A 27,848-nucleotide genomic window follows, 5' to 3' on the forward strand; every position below is an offset into this window, starting at 1 on the left:
GATCAAAAGACACTTTGATTGAATATGATATTCACACACTATACTTGCCTATTATTCCAGTGTTCCACCTAGGATATGAAAGGATCATTTCTTTTTACACAGTACATTTATCCTCAAGATGGATTCTTTACGGAGTAGAGTTTGTTCTATCATCTCCATATGACCACAGAGCATCAACATTTATAACAAATTAATCAGTAAGAACAGGGGTGCAGATTTAGGTAATTTTTATTAAAAAATGTTTCAATATTACATGAATGAACACATAAGCAACATAAATCAAGTTGTAAGAGCAAAGTAATGCCTTTCCTGGGGCAGCAAAATTAAAAATGATCCATTCTGGCTAGCTACTGTGAAACCTGTCTTACTGCAGAGGGTGGCCTAAATGACCCTATGAGTCTTCAGACTCCATGAAATACCCTGCAAAATGCATCACAGTGCAAAGGAACAAAATGCAGTAGACCCCAAAATGCAGTCTACTGCGCCCCTTCATTCCCTAATCACTCAGGTTTCACATGCATGACTTGGGGTAGTTTATTTTTTAATAAATCATTGTTGGTTGGTAAGAAAATGAAAATGAAATCCTCTTCACACCAGTGACCCCTCTGCATTTAACAATCTGGGTTGCCCAATGACAGTCACATCCAGGTTTGTGGGATGTAGATAAAATCAATAGGTATGTGATTAGACAGCAGACTCAGGATGGCTGGAGCAATGGACAGGTCACCATTTGAGATGATGAATGGCTTTCTATCAACCTAGAGTCCCCTACGATGCTAACATTTAAAATAATCTTATTTGGGCTGCGATTTATCTTTCTTGCACCTGATCAATAAAGATGAACAGAACAGTTGTAAGGATCGATTGTAATTTTTTATCATTTTCAAACACGAAGGTGTATTTCTGACATGAAGACAATATTTACGTGTACTGCTTCTGCATTTTTTAGATTGCAATGTGAGTGATGAACTGCACCAGTCCATATGCCGAGAAGTTTTAATTCATTGGTAGGTCTCGAGCTATCAAAAAGCCATTTGTCTCCTCCGATATTTTAACTTTAGGTTGTGTCACTCCTTCGTATCAGTTCCACTTATGAGGTTTTTCTTTCCTTTAAAATACACACCAGTCATGACACGCTCTTTTGCAATGTTTGGTTTCAGCTTTTCTTCGAACGCTTCTAACAAAGAGGGCAGCAAAAAGGCAGTTATAATGGACCACTAACAATGATGAGAAACTCCACACATTACTATGATGAACTGTCAAACAGGCATTATGTTACTGAATCATCTATTAAAATGCCAGCAAAACAAAATATTTTTGCTCATTTTAAACACTTAAACTGTAACGTCTGGGACCAGACTGAAAGATCTGGTCTCTGGTTCTGTTCAGTGACCCTGAGCAAACAACCTCCCCCAGCTTCAGTTCCAGTGTTCCTAATCTGTAAAATATGGGTGATACTAGCCCTGCTTATCTCTGCCAAAACTGTTGTAGAAATCAAATAAGATAGGCAAGAGAGCTAAGAAACCTGCTCAGTGTTTTTGCAGGGTAAGATTAACATCCAAATAAAAGAATTTTGGAAGAAAAGAACTAATTTGGGCAATTCCATTCTGGGTACAAATTCAAAATTATCAATATAGAATGATACACAAAAGCAAGACTTGTGCCATAATATAGAGAGCTCCCTTCTGCTCTGTAATGCCAAATGTAGATTAAATTGCTAACTTTGTCAAACTTTCTCCTTCAATGTTAAACACACCAAAAAAAAACCCTGTACCTGTGATGCCTGAAAACCTAGAATATAATTTCTTAAAGTTTCAGGCTTATTTATGCTCCATATTTCTAGCTCAGTGACCAGTTTCTGACACTGCATAAATGTAACAAAGAAAAGTCCCCAAGAGGCAACACCATATAACTAAGAAAATAAACACAAATATGCCCTACATCTATATGTAGACAGTGTTTAATTCATTAAGTATTTACTTATTCATTCAACAAAATTAAATCCTTATTATCCCAATAACTCCATCTTGGAGAACTAGATCCTCAAAAAGCTTTCCATCTGCTACAGGAGAAAAGAAAAATAATTATAATGAAAGGTCACAGCGCTTCTCTGGTGGTGCAGTGGTTGAGAATCTGCCTGCTAATGCAGGGGACACGGGTTTGAGCCCTGGTCTGGGAAGATCCCACATGCCACGGAGCAACTAGGCCCGTGAGCCACAACTACTGAGCCTGCGCGTCTGGAGCCTGTGCTCCGCAACAAGAGAGGCCACGATAGTAAGAGGCCTGCGCACTGCGATGAAGAGTGGCCCCCACTTGCCACAACTAGAGAAAGCCCTCGCACAGAAACGAAGACCCAACACAGCCCAAGAATAAATAAATAAACAAATGTGGGGTTTAAAAAAAAATGTTAAAAAAAATAAATAAAAGGTCACAAATATTAAGCTAAAAGTGGTACACAATGTTAATGGAGTTCAGAAAAAGTAGAGATCTCTTTTGACCTGAGAAAATACTTTAAAAAATGAACAACTATGCAAAAAACAAAACAAAACCCCAAACCAAAAACATTCCCAATATGTCTGCCAGCAGGAGAAAGGATAAATATATATTGGGTATTCATAAAATGGATACCTATCTATATATAGTGATGAAAAAGAATGAATCAGACATACATGTGGGGCAAAAAAAGAAAGTTGTAGATATGATACAGTACAATGCAATTTATGTTACTTTGGATGAAAAAGGGCAAATAATGAAACAGGATCAGTAAAGAGCAAATTCTATGAATTATCTCTAAGTGGTGGCAGTTATGTGTGGGTGGTAAAAGAGGATGAGAGGGGCAGAGTGCCATAAAGGAAGGGAACAGCGGGACTTCACTGCACTGTCACATTTTCAAAAATAAGGTGTGGTACCCATCCAGTTGTTACACTGGTCGTAAATACTTTGTGATACATACAAAAATTGTGTTACTCCCCCTCACTCCCCAAAGGTGCTAACAACAACAAATGCTTTAGTAGAACTAGAACATAAAAGTACGTGTGGGGAATACATGCTGAAGAGGAGGTTAGCTGAGTGGAGATAGATTCTTAAATGCTAAGCTATTGCAGAGTGTTTACACATTACTAAACAAAAGTACCTTTTCCTCAACTTTGTCTTATGTAATCATTTTAGACTTACAGAAAGGGGGGAAAAATAGAAGAAGGATCCTGTATATACTTCACTCAGCTTCCCTTCATGCCAACACCTTAGATGATCATAGTACAATTATCAAAACTAATAAACTAACAATGTCACAATACTAGAGACTAGCAGCAACTAAATTACAGACTTTATTTGTATTTTTCCAAATTTCCTTCTTTTTCTAGTCCAGGATCTAGTCCCGGGCCCTGTGTGGCATTCAGTTCTCATGTCTTTCTTGTCTCCTCTCGTCTGTGACAGCGCCTCAGTCTTGCCTTCTCTTTTATGACCTCAACACTCCCGAAGAACACTGGTCAGATGTTTCGTAGAATGATGTGCAATTTGGGCCTGTTAGATGTTTTCTCATAATTAGACTAACACTATCGTGGTTATAGGGAAGGATACCACAGAAGTGACATGCCCTTCTCCACACATTGCATCCCGGGCTACATTACATTACATCAATAGATCGTTTTACTGGTGCTGTTGATCTTGACCACTTGATTAAAGTGGTGCCTAAGGGTTTCTCCATAGAAAAGTTACTATTTTTCCTGTTGTAATCAATATTTTACAGGAGATTCTTTGAGATTATGCAAATACACTGTTTCACCTTAAACTTTTGCCATCAGTTTTTTTGCATCCATTGTTTGCAGCAAGGATTTCTGTGGTGTTCTAACGATGCATTAATTTTTATTTATTTTATTTATTTATTTATTTATTTATTTATTTATTTATTTATTTATTTTGCGGTACGCGGGCCTCTCTCACTGTTGTGGCCTCTCCCGTTGTGGAGCACAGGCTCCCGACGCGCAGGCTCAGCAGCCATGGCTCATGGGCCCAGCCACTCTGAGGCATGTGGGATCCTCCTGGACCGGGGCACGAACCCGTGTCCCCTGCATCGGCAGGCGGATTCTCAACCACTGAGCCACCAGGGAAGTCCCATTAATTTTTAAATGACATTATTGCATATTTAGACCTTACTGATATAATGACAATCTTCATTGACTCTCTTACTCAATAATGAAAACAGTAGCCTCAGAGGAAAAGCCTTCAAACACAAAAATCTTCAAAGAGTGGGTAGCTATTCTTATAAAAGTATAAATTCCCTACAGCCTGATTAAGAAATATGGAAAAGGAGGTAAACATGGAGCTATAGAGGGGCAGACCTGAATCAGGCAAAGCACGCGCGCCTCCCCTATTCACCGTCAATAACTGAGAGAGCCTAGGTTTGCACTGTGGGAACCTCCCTCCTGCTACACAGGTCAATCTTTATCACCGTAAAGACCTAACTGTCCACTGTCGGGAGGAAGAGGCAGACGGGCTATTGCAAGGATTGGGAAAAAGGGGGAAGGGGTGAGTGGTTTCAGATGCCCCTTCAGGGGCTGCCTGAGCTCCAGATCCAGGTTTTCAGGAAGTTGCCCCAACTCTTGCCCTTCTATTTTGTGAGCCCTTGGTAAAAGGAATGGGGACCATCCACTTCAGAACCATCTGCAGAGCTTATGAAACTGCAGGCTCCTGGGCCACACCCTGAACCTCTGAGGATGAGGCCCAGAAGCTGCAAGCTCAGAAGCATCTCAATGACTCTGAACACACACTAAGTTTGGACACTACTGGGTTTCTAGAACAATGAAAGGATAATAAAAATTACTGTTTAGCATACCATTCAAAGTGAAACATCAGTGTTTTTGAAGAATTATGGCAAAACTATTTTCCACAACTGAATATAGCTATAATTTTTACAAAGATGCTCCAAATTAGGGAGTCTACTGGTACTGTCCACAAGTCACTGATGGACCCAAAACTGCCCAAGAGCTCTGACTCTTGCCTTCCACTGCTGCAATGTTCTTCCTCTGAACTGGTACTCACAGGCAGCAGACGTACCGTAATTTTCAGAAGCGTTGCTTTCGTTATCTGTGTTGTCTTGAGATGGCCATAGGTTGTACATGCTGCTATTTTTGTTTACTAATTGTAAATTATTGTTACTTTAATGTCATCCTTATAACTAAATTTGTGGTTATTTGGTTAACCAACCCTACAGTTTGTAGTAGTACATACTTACATTAATTGTATTTTTGTCTGATCATTTTCTATAATAGTCAAACTTTAAGACCTGTGTGGTCAGTGTTTCTAATAAGTAACATCCACACTGCTATTTTCAAAGAAGATGGAGATATATATACGGACACATACACACACACCCTCCAAACACTGTTGCATTGTAGACAAGTGATATGAGAGAAACAACCTGGTGAGATGACCTTAAATAAAGAGACTCAAAAAGAAGAGGTAGAGGAAGGTGCCCGTGATCTGACAGGGGGGCCTTTCAATGAATGATCACTGCTTTGGACACGGCCACATTATTTCTATGCCAGTGAGGTCCTTTACAACCTAAAATTCAAAAATTCTTCATTCATATTCATTCTGCATAGTTTCCTGCTCCACCAATGGCAGGAAAAATACTTGACATGTTTTGTCCAGCGGTAATATGAACTTGTGGCAGGTAAATGTGATTTAAATCAAATATTAAAAGTCTAATTCATTAGTTGCTTCCTTTAAAACATGAATTCTTATTTGATACAAGCATAAAACATGTTTTCCACCAAGATTCTCTTTGAGAAGGTAGATCTTATAAATTCAAAGTAGAATGACAGTATCTTTCAGTATTTTAGCACTATCAAAAATTTGATTAAAGGTTTATCTATTTTTTTGTCAAAGATAAGTGAAAGGAGTTGTAGGAGGTGAACTATCTGCAAAATAACATCATTCTAGATCTGGGAGATGTTTCTGTCACCTATATTAGAGGACAATGCATCACTGGAAACAACAGGCATTTTCATTTTCTGTATCAAAATATCTTCCATCTAAGGCACAAGGAACCAGTTACTAAATACACAGGCAACAAACTGAGTTAGGGTGAATGAATGCTCCACTGATAACTTTTAAAACGTTTCATTTAAAACACATGAATATGCTGTCCAAGACACTCTGCACTTAGGTGAGTGATTCTTAGCAGAACAGCGAGGTGGTAAAGAGCATGCACTTTGGAGCCAGACTGACAAGTCACAGCTCCACCCTTGTAGAATGGAACACAAGAGCTGTCTACCATCTGTGAAAAGGGGAGGGTAACACTAAAGACCAACAAGACTCTTTGGGGGATTAAATATGATAATTCGTATAAAGCTCTTCGAATACTCTGCAACAACCTAAATGGACAAAGAATTTGAAAAAGAATAGATACAAGTATATGCATAACTGAATCACTTCACTGTACACCTGAAACTAACACATTATTGTCAATCAACTCTACTCCAATATAAAAGAAAAAGAAAGAAACAGTTCAGGCAGTGAGAGAATGAGCTTCTGTAAGCGGCCTTGACATTCCTCTTCAAAACCCTTTAAAAAAAGAGCAAAACCTAGCAAAAGATAAATATATAAATCCCCCCAAAAAAGTCTACAAATAATAAATGCTGGAGAGAGTGTGAAGAAAAAGGAACCCTCCTACACTGTTGGCGGGAATGTAAATTTGTACAGCCACTATGGAGAAGAGTACGGAGGTTCCTTAAAAAACTAAAAATACAGTTACCATATGACCTTGCATCCCATTCATGGGCATATATCTGGAGAAAATGCTAACTCCAAAAGACACATTCGCGCCTATGTTCATAGCAGCACTATGTACAACAGCCAAGACATGGAATCAACCTAAATGTCCATCAACAGATGAATGCATAAAGAAGATGTGGTACACATCTACAATGGAATATTACTCAGCCATAAAAAGGAGTGAAATAATGCCATTTGCAGCAACATGGATGGACCTAGAGATTATCATATTAAGTAAAGTAAGTCAGAGAAAGACAAATATCACATATCACTCACATATGGAATCTGAAAAAATGATACAAATGAACTTATTTCCAAAGCAGAAACAGACTCACAGAAAACAAACTTATGGTTACCAAAGGGGATAGTGGGGGCAGGGGGAGGGGGGGAGAGATAAATTAGGAGTTTGGGATTAACATACACACACTACTATATATAAAAGAGGTAATCAACAAAAACCTACTATATAGCACAGGGAACTCTACTCAATATTTTGGAATAACCTAATAGAAAAGAATCTGAAAAAGAACATAAATATATATATGTATACCAAATCACCTTGTGGTACACCTGAAACTAACACAACATTGTAAATTAACAATACTTCAATTAAAAAAAAACATGTTTTTATTATGATGACCTGATATGCATTAAAACTTTACTCAGAGCAATTAAAAAAACAACACAATAAGGACCAACAGGACTCTTTGGGGGATCAAATACAATAACTCATAAAAAGCTCTTTGGGGCTTCCCTGGTGGCGCAGTGGTTAAGAATCCACCTGCCAATGCAGGGCGCACGGGTTTGAGCCCTGGTCCAGGAAGATCCCACATGCCACAGAGCAACTAAGCCCGTGCGCCAAAACTACTGAGCCTGTGCTCTAGAGCCTGAGAGCCAAAACTACGAAGCTACGTGCCACAGCTACTCAAGCCCACATGCCTAGAGCCCATGCTCTGCAACAAGAGAAGCCACAGCAATGAGAAGCCTGCACACCGCAAGGAAGAGTAGCCCCTGCTCGCCACAACTAGAGAGAAAGCCCATGCACAGCAATGAAGACCCAACGCAGCCAAAAATAAATTAATTAATTTTTTTTTAAAAGCTCTTTGAATAGTACCTGGGATAACATATGGTGAGCATTATAGGAATGCTACCCATTATTAAAATTTATTTGCACATTATTTAAACAGTAAAAAAAAAAGTACACAGTGTTTGGTAAATTTTTCAAAACCATTTAAAAAAAACCCATTTTAACAAAAATTTAAATCTTTTAAAAACAAAAATCTTTTCTTCCATTAAATCAAACATTACTGAATTTTTATTACATTGCTCATCTGTTCTGTTTTTCTGTTCCTTAAGATAAATGGGAACTGTAAAGACAATAGCTGGGCAGTGTTGGGAATGTTACTGGCTATGTAAAAATTAAAAAAAAAAGTGTGTGTGTGTGTGTGTGTGTGCGCACATACATACACACATATGGTGACACTAACTAGCCCATATAAAAATCAAACCAATAACTTTTGACCTTATCCCAATGAAATCCAATTAACTAAATTAAATAGCAAAGTACTTTAATGTCAGTACTTCCCAGGGCCTTTTTACTATGCACTGTAAACCTCCAATATGAGAAATACCGTTCATGAGGACTCCCAAACTGATTTCCTAATGGAACCTTTTTATCGTGGATCATCTTTAGGGAACAAAATCGCCTTAAATGGTCCATGTGCAATGCTGATTTGAAGAAAAGTCCAAACACTATTTCAATCCTGCACTTCTTCATGTGCAACTTTTCCCATCTCAGAGCAACATTTTTTTATGGGTCATTTTTGTATGTATTCTTTTTTTTTTTTGTGCGGTATGCGGGCCTCTCACTGTTGTGGCCTCTCCCGTTGCGGAGCACAGGCTCCGGATGCACAGGCTCAGCAGCCATGGCTCACGGGCCCAGCCGCTCCGCGGCACGTGGGATCTTCCCGGACCGGGGCACGAACCCGGGTCCCCTGCATTGGCAGGCGGACTCTCAACCACTGCGCCACCAGGGAAGCCCAGGCAGGCGGATTCTTAACCATCATGCCACCAGGGAAGTCTCTGGTCACAATTCTTTACTCTTTTCTATATTCATGTCCTTTGGTGACACTTTATAGCTTCCCTCATCATGAAAGGGTGAAGTCTATTTCCCCACCCCTTCAATTCAGGCTGTGCTTGTGACCTGCTCTGGCCAACAGACTGTGACAGACGCGATGAAGTGCCAGTTCTAAACCCAGGAGTCTCTCTTGGAACCCTACCCAGGTGCCACATCAATAAGCCCAAGCTAGCCTGCTGGAGAAGGAGAGACTACAAGTCTTCCCGGCTGAGACCATCCTAGATCAGCCAAACCTCAGCCAACTCAGCAAGAGTGAGCCCAGCCAAGCCCAGAAGAACTGCCCAGCTGACAGCAGCCCAAATTGGTGACACACCTGCAGAATCATGAGGTAAATAAACGGTGACTGTTTGAAGCCACTAAGTTGGGGGTGGTTTCCTATACAGTAAAATTGAACTGATTCGTGCCCTTTCTCTGTACTCTCACAGCACCACAGACTTGTATCAAAGCACTTGCCACACTGTACCAGCAATGCTTGTTCACCTGTTGTCTCTCCAGCTAGCCCGTAAGTTCCCCCAAAGCAGGTATCTTGTCCCATTAATCATTATACTTAGAGCACTCAGTCTACGTGACACACAAAACTTACTGAAATAATGTTAGAGTGACCTATTCATCTTAAACTTCATTCCAAGTTTTGCTCTTATTTAAAACAGGACGGGATAGAGACAACATGGAAAAGGTGCACTACTACATTTATTATGTGTTTCCTACCAAATGGCAAACACTTCAGTCTGCTTTGCTACATAAAAAGGAAGTGGATATTGCTGAGGATTGTGTTCAATTGCAGGAACAGTACAGTAATAGTTTAAGCTACAAACAGTAGCATAAGTGAGTAAGGGAGTTGTTTTTCTCGTGTAATAAGAAATCCAGACATTAGAAACCACGGCTGATACAGGTGCTAAGGACATCATGAAATAACTAGGCCCTTTTCTGTATTCCTTTCTCAGCCACCCTTAGCACTGTCCCCATGGTCTCAAGATAGCTGTCACACCTCCAGTTATCATGCCCATGTTCTGAAGAAGGTAAATAAGGGAAGAGAAGGCCTCTCCAGAGATTTCCACTCACATCTCTTTAGCCAGAATTATATATCATGCACAAGCCTGGCTGCAAAAGAGTCTGGGAAATTGAGTAGTTCTGTTTTCTCACTGCTAGAGTAAAGAAAGAGAAGGACAGCGTTTGCAATTGGTGTTTATTGAGCCAATTTATCATACCTGCCACAGACAGCTGAAGAGACAGCACAAAATCATGCACAAAACAGTGTGGTAGATTTCTACATGCAAGTATTCTAATATTTCTTTCCAATCTCCCTTAAAGTTCTAATTTGGGGGGTGGGGGTATTTACCCATCTGGTATTCTGATATCCAAGAACAAAGATTTTAGACAGTATAGGAAGGAAACGGGAATCAAGAAGAACAGGTATCATTCCCAAGTTTCTATGGGCTGGCTGTGGCCCAAGTTTTTGAATGCGTGGTCTACTGCCATTTTCCATTTTCAAAGTCTCCCTTTAAAAGTGTATTTTAAAATGCACGCGCACAGACACACATCATTGCTAGATTCAAAAAGCATCTTTTCAAGCTCCAAATTAGATCAAAAGAAAACATGCACACATTATTCTTCCAATATTTTCTCACGTTCGGAATCTTATTTCTGTTCTATTATAACTAATATGATCACACCTGTTATCATATGAGAAAAGAACAAATCAAAATGGTCACAAGAAAAATTTGTTAACTAGCCCTTATCAGTTCTTTTATAAAATGCTACACAACACAGCATACTGAGGTACAATTCTGGTGGCCTGACACTATTTCTCGGAGGAGACTGATACTCCTACGCACTGTCCATTCAGATGGTGGTGACTCTGCTTATGTTAGAAGAGTGAATGGGAGAAGCAACAAGTCTGACCTTGGATATGAGCAGACTGACCGAAGGTGTGCATCTCCTCTCTCTAAGCTGATGTATAATTACCACCACCAACTGTCAGTCTCCATCCCTCCTATACCCAGCCAAACACAAGCGTTACTCTATCTGGCTAGTTATTTCAAACAAAGGTCTAATGTGTACAAACACCAATAAAAGCATTCCTATTGTCAGTGTCAATAAGAGCATTCCCACTGTTAAGTAGAGAGATTCAGAACTGACTTATTTACACTTTTTGTTATAACACTCGCCCAGGAACTATGTTATAATCTGTAATCAGCTGGGTGCAGGTAAGTATGCTTCCCCCAATATGAAAGCTAAGCATCTGAGGACACGATTTAATGTTGCAAATGCAGCGTGGATATAATTCCAGGTCCAGAAGCCCTGAAACAGACATTTACTGTATGCCATCAGGAGGCCAAAAGGAGTTCATGCTTCCACAACCTTCCTGTCTTCTTACAGAATTACACAGAATCAGAGAGCCTCACTTTTCTCTACCACAACAATTTTAAGAGCTATAGAAATTTTTTTTTAAATCACTAATTATATGCTATCTACAGGAGACCTACTTCAGACCTAGGGACACATGCAGACTGAAAGTGAGGGGATGGAAAAAGATATTCCATGCAAATGGAAATCAAAAGAAAGCTGGAGTAGCAATACTCGTATCACATAAAATAGACTTTAAAATAAAGAATGTTACAAGAGACAAGGAAGGACACTACATAATGATCAAGGGATCATTCCAAGAAGAAGCTATAACAATTATAAATATATATGCACCCAACATAGGAGCACTTCAATACATAAGGCAACTGCTAACAGCTATAAAACAGGAAATCGACAGTAACACAATAGTAGTGGGGAACTCACTTCCACCAATGGACAGATCATCCAAAATGAAAATAAACAAGGAAACAGAAGCTTTAAATGATACGATAGACCAGATAGATTTAATTTATATTTATAGGACATTCCATCCAAAAACAGCAGATTACACTTTCTTCTCAAGTATGCACGGAACATTATCCAGGATAGGTCACATCTTGGGTCACAAATCAAGCCTCAATAAATTTAAGAAAATTGAAATAATATCAAGCATCTTTTCTGACCACAACGTTATATGATTAGAAATGAATCACAGGGGAAAAAACGTAAAAAACACAAACACATGGAGGCTAAACAATACGTTACTAAATAACCAAGAGATCACTGAAGAAATCAAAGAGGAAATCAAAACATACCTAGAGACAAATGAAAATGAAAACACGACAATCCAAAACCTATAGGATGCAGCAAAAGCAGTTCTAAGAGGGAAGTTTATAGCTATACAAGCCTACCTCAAGAAACAAGAAAAATCTCAAATAAACAATCTAACTTACACATAACGGAACTAGAGAAAGAAGAACAAACAAAAACCAAAGTTAGCAGGAGGAAAGAAATCATAAAGACCAGAGCAGAAATAAATGAAATAGAAACAAAGAAAACAATAGCACAGATCAATAAAACTAAAAGCTGCTTCTTTGAGAAGATAAACAAAATTGATACACCATTAGCCAGACTCATCAAGAAAAAAGAGGGAGAGGACTCACATCAATAAAATTAGAAATGAAAAAGGAGAAGTTACAACAGACACTGAAGAAATACAAAACAACCTAAGAGACTACTACAAGCAAGTCTATGCCAATAAAATGGACAACCTGGAAGAAATGGACAAATTCTTACAAAGGCAGAACCCTCCAAGACTGAACCAGGAAGAAATAGAAAATATGAACAGAACAATCACAAGTAATGAAATTGAGACTGTGATTAAAAATCTTCCAACAAACAAAAGGCCAGGCTACACACATGAATTCTATCAAACATTTAGAGAAGAGCTAACACCTATCCTTCTCAAACTCTTCCAAAATATTGCAGAGGAAGGAACACTCCCAAACTCATTCTATGAGGCCACCATCACCCTGATACCAAAACCACACAAAGATACTACAAAAAAAGAAAATTACAGACCAATATCACTGATGAATATAGATGCAAAAATCCTCAACAAAATACTAGCAAACAGAATCCAACAGCACAGTAAAAGGATCAGACACCATGATCAAGTGGGGTTTATCTCAGGGGTGCAAGGATTCTTCAATATATGCAAATCAATCAATGTGATACACCATATTAACAAATTGAAGAATAAATACCATATGGTCATCTCAACATGCAGAAAGAGCTTTTGACAAAATTCAACACCCATTTATGATAAAAACACTCCAGAAAGTGGGCATAGAGGGAACCTACCTCAACAAAATAAAGGTCACATATGACAAACCCACAGCAAACATCATTCTCAATGGTGAAAAACTGAAAGTATTTCCTCTAAGATCAGGAACAAGACAAGGATGTCCACTCTCACCACTAGTATTCAACATAGTTTTAGAAGTCCTAGCCACAGCAAGCAGAGAAGCAAAAGAAATAAAAGGAATACAAATCAGAAAAGAAGAAGTAAAACTGTCACTGTTTGCTGATGACATGATACTATACATAGAGAATCCTACAGATGCCACCAGAAAACTACTAGAGCTAATCAATGAATTTGGTAAAGTTGCAGGATACAAAATTAATGCACAGAAATCTCTTGCATTCCTATACACTAATGATAAAAAATCTGAAAGAGAGATTAAGGAAACACTCCCATTTACCACTGCAACAAAAAGAATAAAATACCTAGGAATAAACCTACCTAGGGAGACAAAAGATCTGTATGCAGAGAACTGTAAGACACTGATGAAAGAAATTAAAGATGATACCAATAGATGGAGAGATATACCATGTCCCTGGATTGGAAGAATCCATATTGTGAAAATGACTATACCACCCAAAGCAAATTACAGATTCAATGCAATCCCTATCAAAGTACCAATGGCATTTTTTACAGAACTAGAACAAAAAAATCTTAAAATCTGTATGGAGACACAAAAGACCCTGAAGAGCCAAAGCAGTCCAGTCTTGAGGGAAAAAAACAGAGCTGGAGGAATCAGACTCCCTGACTTCAGACTATACTACAAAGCTACAGTAATCAAGACAATATGGTACTGGCACAAAAATGGAAACATAGAGCAATGGAACAAGACAGAAAGCCCAGAGATAAACCCACACACTTATGGTCAACTAATCTATGACAAAGGAGGCAAGGATATACAATGGAGAAAAGACAGTCTCTTCATTAAGTGGTGCTGGGAAAACTGGACAGCTACATGTAGAAGAATGAAATTAGAACACTCCCTAACACCATACACAAAAATAAACTCAAAATGGATTTGAAACCTAAATGTAAGACCAGACACTATAAAACTCAGAGGAAAACATAGGAAGAACACTCTTTGACATAAATCACAGCAAGATCTTTTTTGATCCACCTCCTAGAGTAATAGAAATAAAAGCAAAAATAAACAAATGGGACCTAATGAAACTTCAAAGCTTTTGCACAGCAAAGGAAACCATGAACAAGACGAAAAGACAACCCTCAGAATGGGAGAAAATATTTGCAAACGAATCAACGGACAAAGGATTAATCTCCAAAATATATAAGCAGCTCATGAAGCTCAATATTAAATAAACAAACAACCCAATCCAAAAATGGGCAGAAGACCTAAATAGACATTTCTCCAAAGAAGACATACAGATGGCCAAGAAGCACATGAAAAGCTGCTCAACATCACTAATTATTAGAGAAATGCAAATCAAAACTACAATGAGGTATCACCTCACACCAGTTAGAATGGGCATCATCAGAAAATCTACAAAGAACAAATGCTGGAGAGGGTGTGGAGAAAAGGAAACCCTCTTGTACTGTTGGTGGGAATGTAAATCGTTACAGCCACTATGGAGAACAGTATGGAAGTTTCTTAAAACCTAAAAATAGAATTACCATATGATCCAGCAATCCCACTACTGGGCATATACCTAGAGAAAACCATAATTCAAAAGGACACATGTACCCTAATGTTCATTGCAGCACTATTTACAATAGCCAGGTCACAGAAGCAACCTAAATGCCCATCAACAGACGAATGGATAAAGAAGATGTGGTACATATATACAATGGAATGTTACTCAGCCATGAAAAGGAACAAAATTGGGTCATTTGTTGAGACGTGGATGGATCTAGAGACTGTCATAGAGAGTGAAGGAAGTCAGAAAGAGAAAAACAAGTATCGTATATTAACGCATATATGTGGAACGTAGAAAAATGGTACAGATGAACTGGTTTGCAGGGCAGAAATTGAGACACAGATGTAAAGAACAAACGTATGGACACCAAAGGGGGAAAGCAGCGGCAGGGGGACCGGTTTGGGGTGGTGATGGTGTGCTGAATTGGGCAATTGGGATTGACATGTATACACTGATGTGTATAAAATTGATGACTAATAAGAACCTGCTGTATAAAAAAATAAATAAAATTAAATTAAAAACATAAGAAATCACTAATCATCTAAGTTCATTTGATCAAGTGATTTCAGTATTTCTCCTGGCAAACCTTCTAACAGTGAGCTTACTGGCAGGTTTGAGTTCTGCCTTCCCTGCGTTCCTGTACACGCAGAAGTCTGTTACAGATGGGCAGGAGCAGGGGAAGGGATTTGATAATTCTCAGTGAGAAAAGTGGCTTTTGAATAGAGAGTAGTTGGCATCTTGAAGAACCTTCCATTATTGGCACTCCTCAGACCCATGCCCTTGATTCCACTGTTCCTGGACTCTCTCCTTTCATCCCTTTCCCTCCCCCTACTCCCCTGGGGCTCAGGAGAATTCTGTCTACAAGACAGGAAAATCAAAGCTAATATTTAAATAGCTTGCAAATTGCCAACACTGGCTCAGATGCACAGTATATCAGATTCAGGATTCTGTTTCTTAAAGGCACACCAAGGAATGGTTTGGGTTATTTAAACTAAGTCTCACTTTTTAACACACAAAATGAGGGTCTTATCTTTCAGGGTGATTGCATCAACGGGACAATGGAAGGTCAGTTCTTGGCAGACAGCCTGGCTTCTCCCTGTGGAAGACAGTGGTTCTCCATCACAATACTACTGCCAACAGCCCCTGGCTCCTTGGCCAATCCCTCAGAGCCTGGGTCCGCATTAATTTACCTAAACAACTACGCATGAACCTGAAGAATGACCATCAAGTAGGTGGATTCAAACTTCATCTCCATTTTTCTAACACTGAGTAATGTTTTGTTTTGTGAAAGTAATAAACTTACAAGACTATGTATTTATGCTGAGCATCCCTAAATATTTGCTTATAACCATTTGTGTACATCTATAAGTGTATCTTACTTTTTCTCAGCCCTACTTTTTCAAGTCCGTATCACTGGGGATCAATAATAAATTACTAATTTAGCAGTTTCTAATGAATCAAAAACCCTACTAGGTTCCACAGTAAAGACAAATGAAGATTCCCTGTGGAAAAGACTATCAGCACTAGCTTATCCCAGAATCTCTCCTTCCTCCTTAGGTAACTCCATTTTAAGCTGGATATATAGTCAACTAAACTAAAATCCCCAGCTCGCTTCTATTTAGGCTGAGCCATAAGCAGAACTGTTGTGTGGGACTTCCAGGTAGGCTGCTTAAAGACAGCTGACCTCACCTGGCAGGGAATCTTTTCAGCCATTTTGCCTTTTTCCTTTCTCCTAATCTGCAATGTAGATACAATGGCCAGAGCTCCAGCAGCCATCGTGGAATATGAGTCCACCTTAAAGAGGGAAACCCTGTACGAGGACACAGGAGTGAAATGGTTAAGTGCCTGGGGCTCTAATGACACTGAAGCTACCGTGCCAGCCCTGGACTGCTCACTTCTAGACTTTCATTAAATAAAGAAAAACAAAACCCAAACCAAAAACTTTCCTAATTTAAGCTATTCCATTTTTATGATATAGAGAGTCAAATAAATGAGGAACAGACCTTCCTTACGCCTTGATATGTTTGCTTTTTGTACACCTCATGAATAATTTAATAAAGTCAAATGCAATGACCCAGTAGGAGCATCTTTTTCCTTTCCTTTGTGGAATCCTCTGCTTCTACACATCAGAAATTTGTTTCCTTCTGCCTCTCTCCTTTTCTGACACAGAACAGAAAGAATTAAAAAATTTAAAGCTATGCTTACCTCTAGCATCAAATCTTACCATCTCTAAGAAGCCACATTTCATGAAAACCCCACTGTCTCCTGGGTACCTTGGCAAAATTAATAAACTGCTTTTGTAATTACACTTTCATTCCATCGTTACTATTTCTCATATAAAGAAACAGCTATTCAGAGCTTCTTCTGGCATTTCTAGTTTTATTGCCGGCACTTTAGAAACTTCACTAATTAGAGTCTGAAGGGTTTTTTTTCTTGATTTAGTTTTCTAATCAGAATAGGAATTCTACATTCATTGACAGCCCTGCAATAATACACAAGCTGTATTAGTTATATTACCTCACGCCTCAGTTTCTTCATCTGAGCGATTTAAATAAACACCTGCACCAAACACTCATTTGGCAGTCTAAGTTTCCTATTATCTGTTCATTTCTTCATTCTACAAATACTGAAGGTCTGTGCCAGACACTAGGCCAGGAATTTGGAATGGGACGGTGAACAAACAAGATACTTGGCCCTACTTTTATGGAGCTTGTGGCATACTGGAGAAGATAGACATAAATTTAAAAATCACACAAATAACTGTATAATTAATAAAAAATCACAGTGCTATAGGACCACATATAGTGTGATCTTTTATTTATTTCTAGGAAGTAGTTTTTCTAATGAGTCTCTAAAGTCCTGTATTTCTCTCAAGTACCTAACTACCCTTCATATTCAGTTCTTAAGTAGGTTGTGGGTTTATTTCCTTTTAATTTCTCTAGGTTTTTTGTCAGAATTCAAGCTTCTTATCAGAATTCTCTCCACTTGGAAAACTTTATTCTAACCCCTTTAGAAATAAGAGAGATCTACTACTTGTATTGATATGGATGGAAAGAGATCCAAGTAGTATGAAAAACAAAGTTGTAAGACAATTCGGACAGTGTATTTTATAAACTGATGAGTATATGATGTATATGTACGCATACACCCTGAAATATTCTGCAAGGAATGTGTTACCCCTGGAAAGGGGACCTGAGGAGGAGATACTTTTCCTTCTTATTTAATAGCCTTCTATAACAATTTAAGTTTTCATCGTGGGCTTGTATCATTTTTATAAGAAAATTATGCCTCAATTTCCAACAGGTATTATGCGCAAATTGGTATCATGAAAGAAAGGTTACTTACCTAGAAACTACTGGGCAAGTGACTGCCTGACCCTCTCCCACCCACAGCTCCCATTAACCTCACTTAAATGGAGGTTTCCCACTTATCCTAATTATAAGGTATTCATTTTTCTCACTTTTTCTTTTATATAATAATGTCAGTAAGAGGTCTCAAATCTTCCTATTGTTTGTAGCTCTTCTAGCTGAAATAAAACAGTATCCACCCTTCTACACTCACCTTTCAGTCTTCTCTATTACACACCTAAGGCCTTTCTGCTCTTGACACAGTTGTGCATCTCACTACCCTTCTACAACCATGAGACAGCAAATTCAGTCATCAGAAGGGTTATCACATGATGTCTTGCAAGACCCATATAGAAACTCTGAAATCACTGCATGTTACCAGTGCAGGAAGCTCTCGCTGAGGAATGTGACACAGTCATTCTCAAGGTCATCAGTCTTAACTTGTGCAGGGCTCAACAAGGTGCTACCACGTGCACATTTAAGAGCACACGCACTGCATGGCTCTATCCAGACAGCATCGCGTATGTATTGCCAGCTGAGCTCAGGCTTGCACTACACCTCACCCTAGTGGGTCTCCTGTCTCCCACAGAAGGGAACTCTATAAATCTAACATGCAAACTCTCCTGCACTTGCTCAGCATGTGCATGGGCGTGCATTCACGCACATGGTGTTCTCCTGAAAACCGTGGGCTAAAAGGAAAGCTGTTAACAGTAATCCTTACTGTAGAGGAGCAGACGGACACAAGCTGCTTTTATCATCAACTCTGTTTAGTTCTTCCTTCACACACAATGTTATACTAAGAATCGGTGCTCCCCTGGATGCTCTTTCTTACCCATTTCACCTTCTTTTCCAGCCCTCAAATTCATTCATTCAAAAGAGCTCACTGAAGAACTAACATGGGCCAGGCCCAGGGGTGGGAGGGTGAAGACGTCTTTAAAGGCCAGTGCGGAGAGAAATACAAGCAGTGAATCCATTGCAGTAGCAAACAGAACTGCCTTCAGCTTCGCAGTCCTCTGTGCCTCCAAGAGCCCCCTGTTACAGTGCAAATGCACGGGGGCAGCAGGTTCTGTCGCCCAGCCTAGTGTTCCTCAAAAGTGTAGGGCGGTCCTACCGACTGAAAATATGATTACATTAACTACAGAAATAACCACAGAAATCACAGAACAGAAAACAGACTTTAAAGATTCTCACAGAGATTTGAAGACCTTCTGAGATTGTTTCCTCAGAATTCAGGTTGAGAAACTCAAGGCTAATCCATTTATTACCCCTTTAGCTTACGGTCAGTTAACTTCTTAATAGGGACTCACAAGCAAACAGGTGGGGTGAACAGGACTAACACTTCCGAAAGCAGAAGTAACCAGTGTAGAGCAGAGCAGAGTAACCGGTGACTCCCTGAGAGGAAGGGGAAGTGTCAGGGAAGGAAGGGGTCCTGACGGAAGAGAATGGAGAGGCCCAGACAAAGTCCTGTAAGTTGGTACAATTTACAGCAACATGTCTCAAATGCCTTCGACTCAGCTTCATTTCTAGAAATGTCTGAAATATTCACAAGTGTGCATAAAGATTTAGGGAAAAAATTTTTCACCACAGAGTTTATAATATTGAAAAATGAAAAGCAACTTAAATACTCAAGTTGTCACAGAGGACAGCTAAAATAAGCAACAGATGACCCATACAACAGAGGGATGGAAGTTGGTTTTTTTCTCTGGATGAAGGAAAAGAAGAGAAGAAATATTTAAATTCCTTTAAGGTTTAGTTCTTGGTGAACAGATTCAAGAATAAGGACAGTTACACAACCATTTTCTTATAATGTTCCAAACTGTACCAGCTCTCCTCCAAAACAAAGAAATAGAAACAAAATCCTGGCATTTTCACAAGCTACAGGTGCATCCACCCACAAGGCCAATACAGATGAGATAATATGTATTAATTTTTTAAAGAGGAGGGAAAAACTTTTAAATTATGAACGTTAAAACCCTATTTATTCTTGGTGTCTCTGAAATTCTTCTGCCATTTGTTAAGAGAGTCAATGTTCATTTTTTTATTCACTCAAATATTTACTGACAGCTGTCTCCTAAGACAAGGTACTAGTAGCTGAGGGAAATACTTAAAAAGAAATTTAAGTAGTTATATGTTTCCAGTCCTCATAATCCAGAGGGATGTGATAGTCATATGAAAAAAGTCCCTAGGGGGCTTCCCTGGTGGCGCAGTGGTTGGGAGTCTGCCTGCCGATGCAGGGGACACGGGTTCGTGCCCCGGTCCGGGAGGATCCCACATGCCGCGGAGTGGCTGGGCCCATGAGCCATGGCTGCTGAGCCTGCGCGTCTGGAGCCTGTGCTCCGCAACGGGAGAGGCCACAACAGTGAGAGGCCCGCGTACAGCAAAAAAAAAGTCCCTAGAAGAGCAGAGGCTCTACGGATTCCACGTTTACAGAAGAACACAATTCCATCAAAGCAAGAGTTAAAACTGTTGCGAGGCTAGTGGAGACTTGGACTCATCAACAGCAAATACGACTAGGAAGCAATGATTTATATCAATTGATTATACAATAAAAACCAGTCAAGGAGGAAGTAAAGTTAGAGGCTACTGTCTTCATTTTATCTATAAGGAATGGTATGCTTAACCAACATTATACATTTGCTTATTGTCCCACAGGTAGTAAGCGCTATAACCAAATCAGCCCAGGTCTCATGCTCCAAATCCAGGGCTGTAAGGTCTTAGGTCTTGAGATTTTAAAATACTGTAGTGTTTTCAATACTAAGCAATAGATGGTACCTCTGTAAGTACTTGATAAATTCATGGTTTTCTTTGACCATGGAGGTATCATATTTATTTAAGTCACCTAACAATGAACTGCAATACTCAAGCAAAAATAAGATCCAATGCAGATGGAACACCTATCTCAAGTTTTAATTTCCTTTCATCGATTTTGTACCCAAACTCAGATGTTAATAATAACTGTGACAATGGTTCTCTCAAGTGCTGGCAATGCGTATAAAGCTACTCAGGTGAACAGAAAAGTCATTCTTAATTTAGGTGTTAAAAAATCTCAGATATGAAATGGAGAAAGATTTCAAAAGTGGCAAAGAGATCACCTATCCATTTCAAAGACATGTTTATCTTTTTGTATTTCAAAGGAAAGGCCTTTTGAAAGAGCTGGCATAGAAATATGCATGTGAATAGAAGCACATTGAAAAGTCTTAGCTTTCAGGTATAATGGCTCTCCCTTAGAAAATACTGTGCAGGATTCCTGAATATCTAAGGTACATTTCATATGCTGCCAAGTACACCAAGGGCCCTGCAGTATCATGTATGTCCAGCTTTATTTGATGACTCATTAACATTTTTCTGCATTATGGCCCTAAACCCTACGACTACTTAAAAGTTTCACTCCTCAACTGCAGAAATGCATTCATTCGTGTGGTACTAAAAAATACCAGAATTTTTTTTTAAATACAAATAAGACAAAGTGCGGGGGGGGGGGGGAGGTGGAATGGGGAAGAAAAGATAATTATGGAATACCCAGTAAAGGCAATTTGATAGTCTTCTTTTAGAAATACTCATGAAAATCTGTGCCTGAAAACTGCTGGTATTTGGTAGCCAATCTTTTCCCCATGACTCTCCTGAGAAATGTTCTTAGAAAGATCCCACAAAGGGGTGATGATAAAATGCATTTCATCAAATGACTTCTTGGTCCGGCATGGAGTCTCTCTCTCATCTTCAGTGTGGATCGCAACTCCTTTTCTTCCAAAGCCTATCTCATTTACTCCGTCTTAATCACACTGTGCCTTCTGCCTAGTGTAAGTCCTTCCAAACTAGACCCGTAAGCAAGAGTGCAGCCATCCACGAGGGACAAAGCATACAGTATTCTGCTGGTTTCCATAAAGGCAGACCCTGGAGATTTAGAGAGCTGAGGTACACAAAAGCATTATAAAGAACAGCATATTCACCCCACAGGAAAGAAGTTCTTGTGAAACCCCTGTGATCTGAACATACCTCGAGGGAAACAGACTGGATCTCTACTTCTAAAAAAGGTCTTTGCTGAAAAGGCAAATGTGAAACATAAGTGTAATCTGGGGTAAGAAATGTGAATTAGGCCCTGAAGTGAATCCTTTTCCCAGCACACATTCATAGAAATTACAGAGCAAGGAAAGCCAGCCATAACCAGGCTGGGTTTGAACTGCCGCTTATTGCTCAGTGTGACCCAAATGGAACCAGGCTAAATAAATCCATCAGCGGCCACATGTAAAGGGCCGCGTGCTAGGCTTAGTTCCAACAGGCATTCTCTCTGCCTGGTGAAAGCCCTCTCTCCAACTGGAGGACAAGTTATTAAGAAACTGTTTGTCATCTTAGATCGGATGGATCATTTGCTTCCCTCAATTCGTTTTCTCATCATTTACTCATTACACGCCTCCTCCTGATGGAAGGAGACATTTATTAGCTTCTGCATTTATTGCATTGGCAAACAGAAACATTCTGCTGCATTTCCTGGGGGGTTCACTCATTTATCTATTGGACAAGAGACTGAGGTTTTCTACAGGGCAGAAAAATTAAAATATCAGTCAGGTTGACAGCTGGGAAAATGAGGGGCTCTCTGCTTTCTTGAGCTTTTGGTTTAGTGAGAAGCCACAATGTTATTTCACCAAACCACCACTTCACATGTAACTAAATAAACTCATATTCCCAACGAATCCTACACATGGTAAAATACACCATTGAAAGTACCTGAGATGCAAGGCTAATTGTTATTTTAAATAGAAAATGTAACAAAATGCTTTCCAAGATCCATTTCTATAAGGAGTTAAGGAGCTAGGGGGAGAACACTATCTTACTAAACCAATGAAAACAGAGCTAGAATCATAGAATTTAAAGTTGTAAGGGACCTTACAGGTCATGGAATCCTTTTGCAAGAATCTTCTTTGCAACATCCCTGACAAGCAATCACTCTCATTCTGCCTAAAGCACTGATGGTGACAAGGAGACTGGCATACCCCACAAGGCAGCTTATTTAGAACTGAACGCTTCTGCTTGACAGTGGTCACTTTCCAAGGGTAACCTGACTGCAGGTGACATGACTGCTTGTGACCTTGGGCAAGCCACTCAACTTCTCTGGGTCTCAGGATCCTTGTTTTAAAAATTAGGATACTCTGATGTTTAAAGAATTAGAGTTGGAGGAGGGGAAGGTCATCTAGAGGCTAGACTACCTCAACTCAGCCAAAAGACGATTTGGTCCAGCGGTCCTGGGATACCTCACTGTCTTCTGAGGTGGCCACTCCATGGCAGAGCTGCCACCCTGTCTACAGTTCTCTATGCTGAGACGCAGGTTATTCCAATCTGGATACTGGGGCTCGTTTAGACTACAGCTGTCTTCAGTTTCTTTTCAGTTCTTCCTTCAATTCTTTTTTCCTCCTTCCTCTTTGGCTTCACTCCCCTTGAACCAACATTTGTTATACACCTTTCCTTCGTGACAAAGCAGAAGCAATACTGCAAAGGAGCATTCTGTTGAGGCTGCCAGCCACTGACACAACTCCTCAAGCAGCTGGCCTATGCCAGCCCTGCCCTCATCTTCTGATTCTCTCATACCAACTTTCTGGGATTTAGCTCTCAGTTCAACAAAGCACAAACAGCCTAGTATTGTGCAAGCGCTAATTATACCAAGAAAAATCGATATTTAGTCTTTTGCACACTTAGAGTTTGTATATCAGAGAACTCCAGCTTTCCTGATATAATATTACTCGAGTCCCACTGAATCATTCTGGGGATAAGAAAGAGTACAAACACTAGCAAGAATATCACTTTTACAATCAGGAACGTCTCTTAGCTAAGTGTTCATAAAGCCATTTTTTTTCTAAATAGCTCTTAAATCTGATCTGAGAGCACCCTGGGTAGCCATACTGTTCTGTACATGGACATTTAGTTCAACAATGATCAGAGTTCAGCCGCTGCCCTGGAGCCTCAGTTTACCACCTAGAAGAGATCCTCATTCGTTACCATGAGTGTCTTAGTCACAGTTGGCGAACTCAACGGAAGTGATGCAGCGATGTACTTGATAACTTCACTAAAAGCCCCTTAAATGTTCAACCAAACCTTAGAAACCAGTGAAACACAGCAATATAACTTTCCAATGATTAATTCATGTGCTCCCTCCCAGTATAATGTCAACCTAAAGCCAGAGGACAAGTCATTAAAAAATAAAAATTGTACCTCAGTTATAATGACCTAGCTGCTACAGTTTCCTTCATTTGTCTTATCTTCTATATAACCAGCTTAGATAAAAAGCAATATAGAGGTGATTCACAGGTTAACAATTCCTACAGATTCTATTACACAACATGGGATGATAAATAAGATTTTTCAGTTTGGTTTCATCACTTACTTTATCCAAGTGAAAGTCTTTCTGAAGACACCCTTATCTCAAAAAGATAAATTCTTTTGAACGCTTCACTGTATGTAAGAAACTAGAGGAGGGCTTCCCTGGTGGCGCAGTGGTTGAGAGTCCGCCTGCCAATGCAGGGGACACGGGTTCGTGCCCCGGTCCGGGAAGATCCCACATGCCGCGGAGCAGCTGGGCCCGTGAGCCATGGCCGCTGAGCCTGCGCGTCCGGAGCCTGTGCTCCACAACGGGAGAGGCCACAACAGTGAGAGGCCCGCATACCGCAAAAAAAAAAAAAAAAAAAAAAAAAAAAGAAACTAGAGGAGAGGGAAATAATCCTTGCATTTACGTATCTGTTATAGTCTACTGGCTCCTTAAGAAAAGGGAACCATGTCCATGAATCTTGGCACCTAGAACTCAACATGTGTTGACTAAAGTGGGGAGGTGAGGAACAGCAGCAATGTGTCGCAAGTTGAAACAAAGACAAAGCTAATTTTCTCTTGATTCTGGTACTATCTGACCGTACTGAAAAAGATACCAATTTCAAAAGATGAGTGGCAATGTGATAAACCTCAATTTCAAACTACAGTAATGACTCGATAACTGAAAGATTTTAAAAATAACGTAAAAAGTTCTGAAAACTCTCATATTATCCTGCAGCTCATCCTGTTCAGAACACTGTTTTCAAATACAATGTCAGCAATATCTCTATTAATTACAAGGATGTATTCAACCACATACCTCTGTTATTAAAACTGCATTTTCTATAATCAGAAATGTTAAGACAGACAGCTAAAATGAACTGTAATTTATCAGATAAAGAGGGTTATGGTACAAAGATACTCTTAAAATTATGCCAAATGTATTGGAAAGCAAATCATACAACTGAGTGTCCTGAGAAACATTTACAGGGAGGGTAAAAAAGAGAGTGATAACCCGTGCTAAGAATGAGAAATGAACATGTGTCCCAAAGCTCCAGAATGGTCACTTTAACATTTACAGTCATGCCCAACCGCTGCAGCTTCAGCTTACTGTCCACAGTAGAGAAAACTTCGGGGACTCCAACCTTTTTCTGTTTTAATGATGGGAAGTGAGAGGGCAGTGGGGTGCCAGGAACGTAAAAGTGGGGAGGGAAAGGTGAGAGAAGGAGAAAAAGAAAAAACAACCCCAAAGTGGAGACTCGGTACAAAGACAACAGATGCAAAGAGTAGCTATTAGGCCTTTTATGTTTGGCTCAGTGAAAACAGGAAAGGGAACATGGAGGTGGTGAAAACAGATCTGTCCACCCTGTGCACAGGCTAAATGTGGTTAGAGGAGGATTTTTTGCCCAACTAATATTATAAACAGGTGTTGAGTCAAGCAGCCTATTTAGCCTCTTTGCGTCTAATGCAATCCCATCCCAAGTCCAACCTCCCAGGAGTCCATGCAGGACAAAGGGTGAGATTGTGGGCTTAGCTTCCAGGGATCAAATCCTGGCTCTCCTCCTTACTCTCTCTGTGACCTGGGATAAAGTACACACCATTACTCTGCCTCACTCTCGTCTATAAAATGAGGATAACCGTCCTGAACAGCTAGAAAGGTTAAATGAAGTAAGGCATGTAAAGTGCATGGCAGAGGACTGGCAAATGGTAGGCTCACGATAAATGTGGCCATTCTACCTTTCAAAGAGCTAAGTAGGATTATTCATGCTGACTTGGAATGCAAGCTCAGGGGAGGTCTAAGGAGAAAAGTACAAGGTCACAGGGAGACTCAGGCACATTTTCACTTGACACGGAATTCTGTAGAAGTACTTCAATATTCATCTACCCGATCCACAGCGCCTATTTACTATTCCTCTAGAACAAGGATTAGAATCACTCTTGAAATCAGAGTGCCATTTGAACTCAACATAGAACTGATCTGCTAACAAAATACAGACCAAAATAAGCACTGTCTGCCAGACTTGGCAAGACAGATACTGTAGTACTTGAAAAGCAAACCTGGCACTTTCTGAAAAGATAGTGAAGGATACACTAGAGCAATAAACGGCATGGAATCAAAGCAAGAGATGTGGGCAACTGGTGCTCAACAGTACCTGCCAGAGGGCTCTTCCCCATACATGGCGCAGCCTGGCGCTCGGTGCCTGCTCAAGTGGCACTTGATCAGAGCCCTTCCTACGTAAAACAGCATCTCCACCCCCCTGCACGCTATCATTTTCTATCCCCTTATTATGAGTTATTTTTCTTCATATAACTCACCACTACTTGACATGAAATATATTCATTATTCAGTGTTATATTAACAGAGTGCTAACTTTATGAAAACAGGATTTTTTTTCCTGTTTTCCGCTGTTAAATCTGCAGAGTCTAAAATGGAGCCTTCCACATAGTTCACTCTAAATAAATATCAAATGAATGACTGAGCCTGGTAAACAGCTCGTGGTGACAAAGAAGAGAAAACGTTCAAGCAAAAATTCTCAATTGTTATTAAGAAGGGTACTAAATTGCTTGTTCTAAAAAAATAATGAGAACTATACAGCATAAAGAATATCCACCAACACATTCCTTTTGTATGTGGATAAACTTTTAAGAGCTGTAATTTTCTCAAAAGAAAAATGTTTTTTTCTGTATAATGGGATGATCCAGAAGGTATATTATATAAAATAGGCTATGGGAAATTTTCTTAACTGCCCTATGGGTGTTCAAGGTGGTGAGTTAGCAGGTATTTTACCATATTTTGTACCACAGAGAAAAAGAGAAAGAAAAAACAATTAACAATGGATACTTATACCTTTATCTTTAAACTGTCGCATATTCAAATAAAAAGACATTCATCCACAACTGAGAAACCAGGTTTAATCCTTATAATGCCCATAATTTATAACAACTGGACACTTTAGTCATTAAAATATACTATGATTCAAGGGACTAAAAATATAAGAACTACATATATAAAAGATAATTTAAGGGGACTAACCAATATTAGTTGGTTGGGTTTTTTTTGTTTTTTTTTTGTTTTTTTTTTGCGGTACGCGGGCCTCTCACTGTTGTGGCCTCTCCCGTTGCGGAGCACAGGCTCCGGACGCGCAGGCTCAGCAGCCATGGCTCACGGGCCCAGCCGCTCCGCGGCATGTGGGATCTTCCCAGACCGGGGCACAAACCGGTGTCCCCTGCATTGGCAGGCGGACTCTCAACCACTGTGCCACCAGGGAAGCCCTAGTTGGGTTTTTTGGTTTGTTTTTTGAGACAGAAACAGTAAACAGAACGGGAAGTTGTGGGAAATATATGAAAATGAATTTACATGAGAAACATATTAGAGTTTCATATATATAAATCTTTTTGAAAGGTTACTGGCTTGGTAATTTTGTGTTTTACAC

At 39.7% G+C, this 27,848-nt stretch overlaps 1 protein-coding gene across 1 annotated transcript in view; it reads right to left on the minus strand.

Annotated features, from left to right (window-relative positions):
- Window positions 1-27,848, minus strand: part of CHCHD3 (coiled-coil-helix-coiled-coil-helix domain containing 3) — a 288,171-nt gene that overhangs the window by 60,276 nt on the left and 200,047 nt on the right. The gene's annotated exons all lie outside the window — the stretch shown is intronic.

This window comes from Leucopleurus acutus (assembly GCF_964270905.1).
Source record: "Leucopleurus acutus genome assembly, chromosome: 9".
NCBI classification, from domain to species: Eukaryota; Metazoa; Chordata; class Mammalia; order Artiodactyla; family Delphinidae; genus Leucopleurus; species Leucopleurus acutus.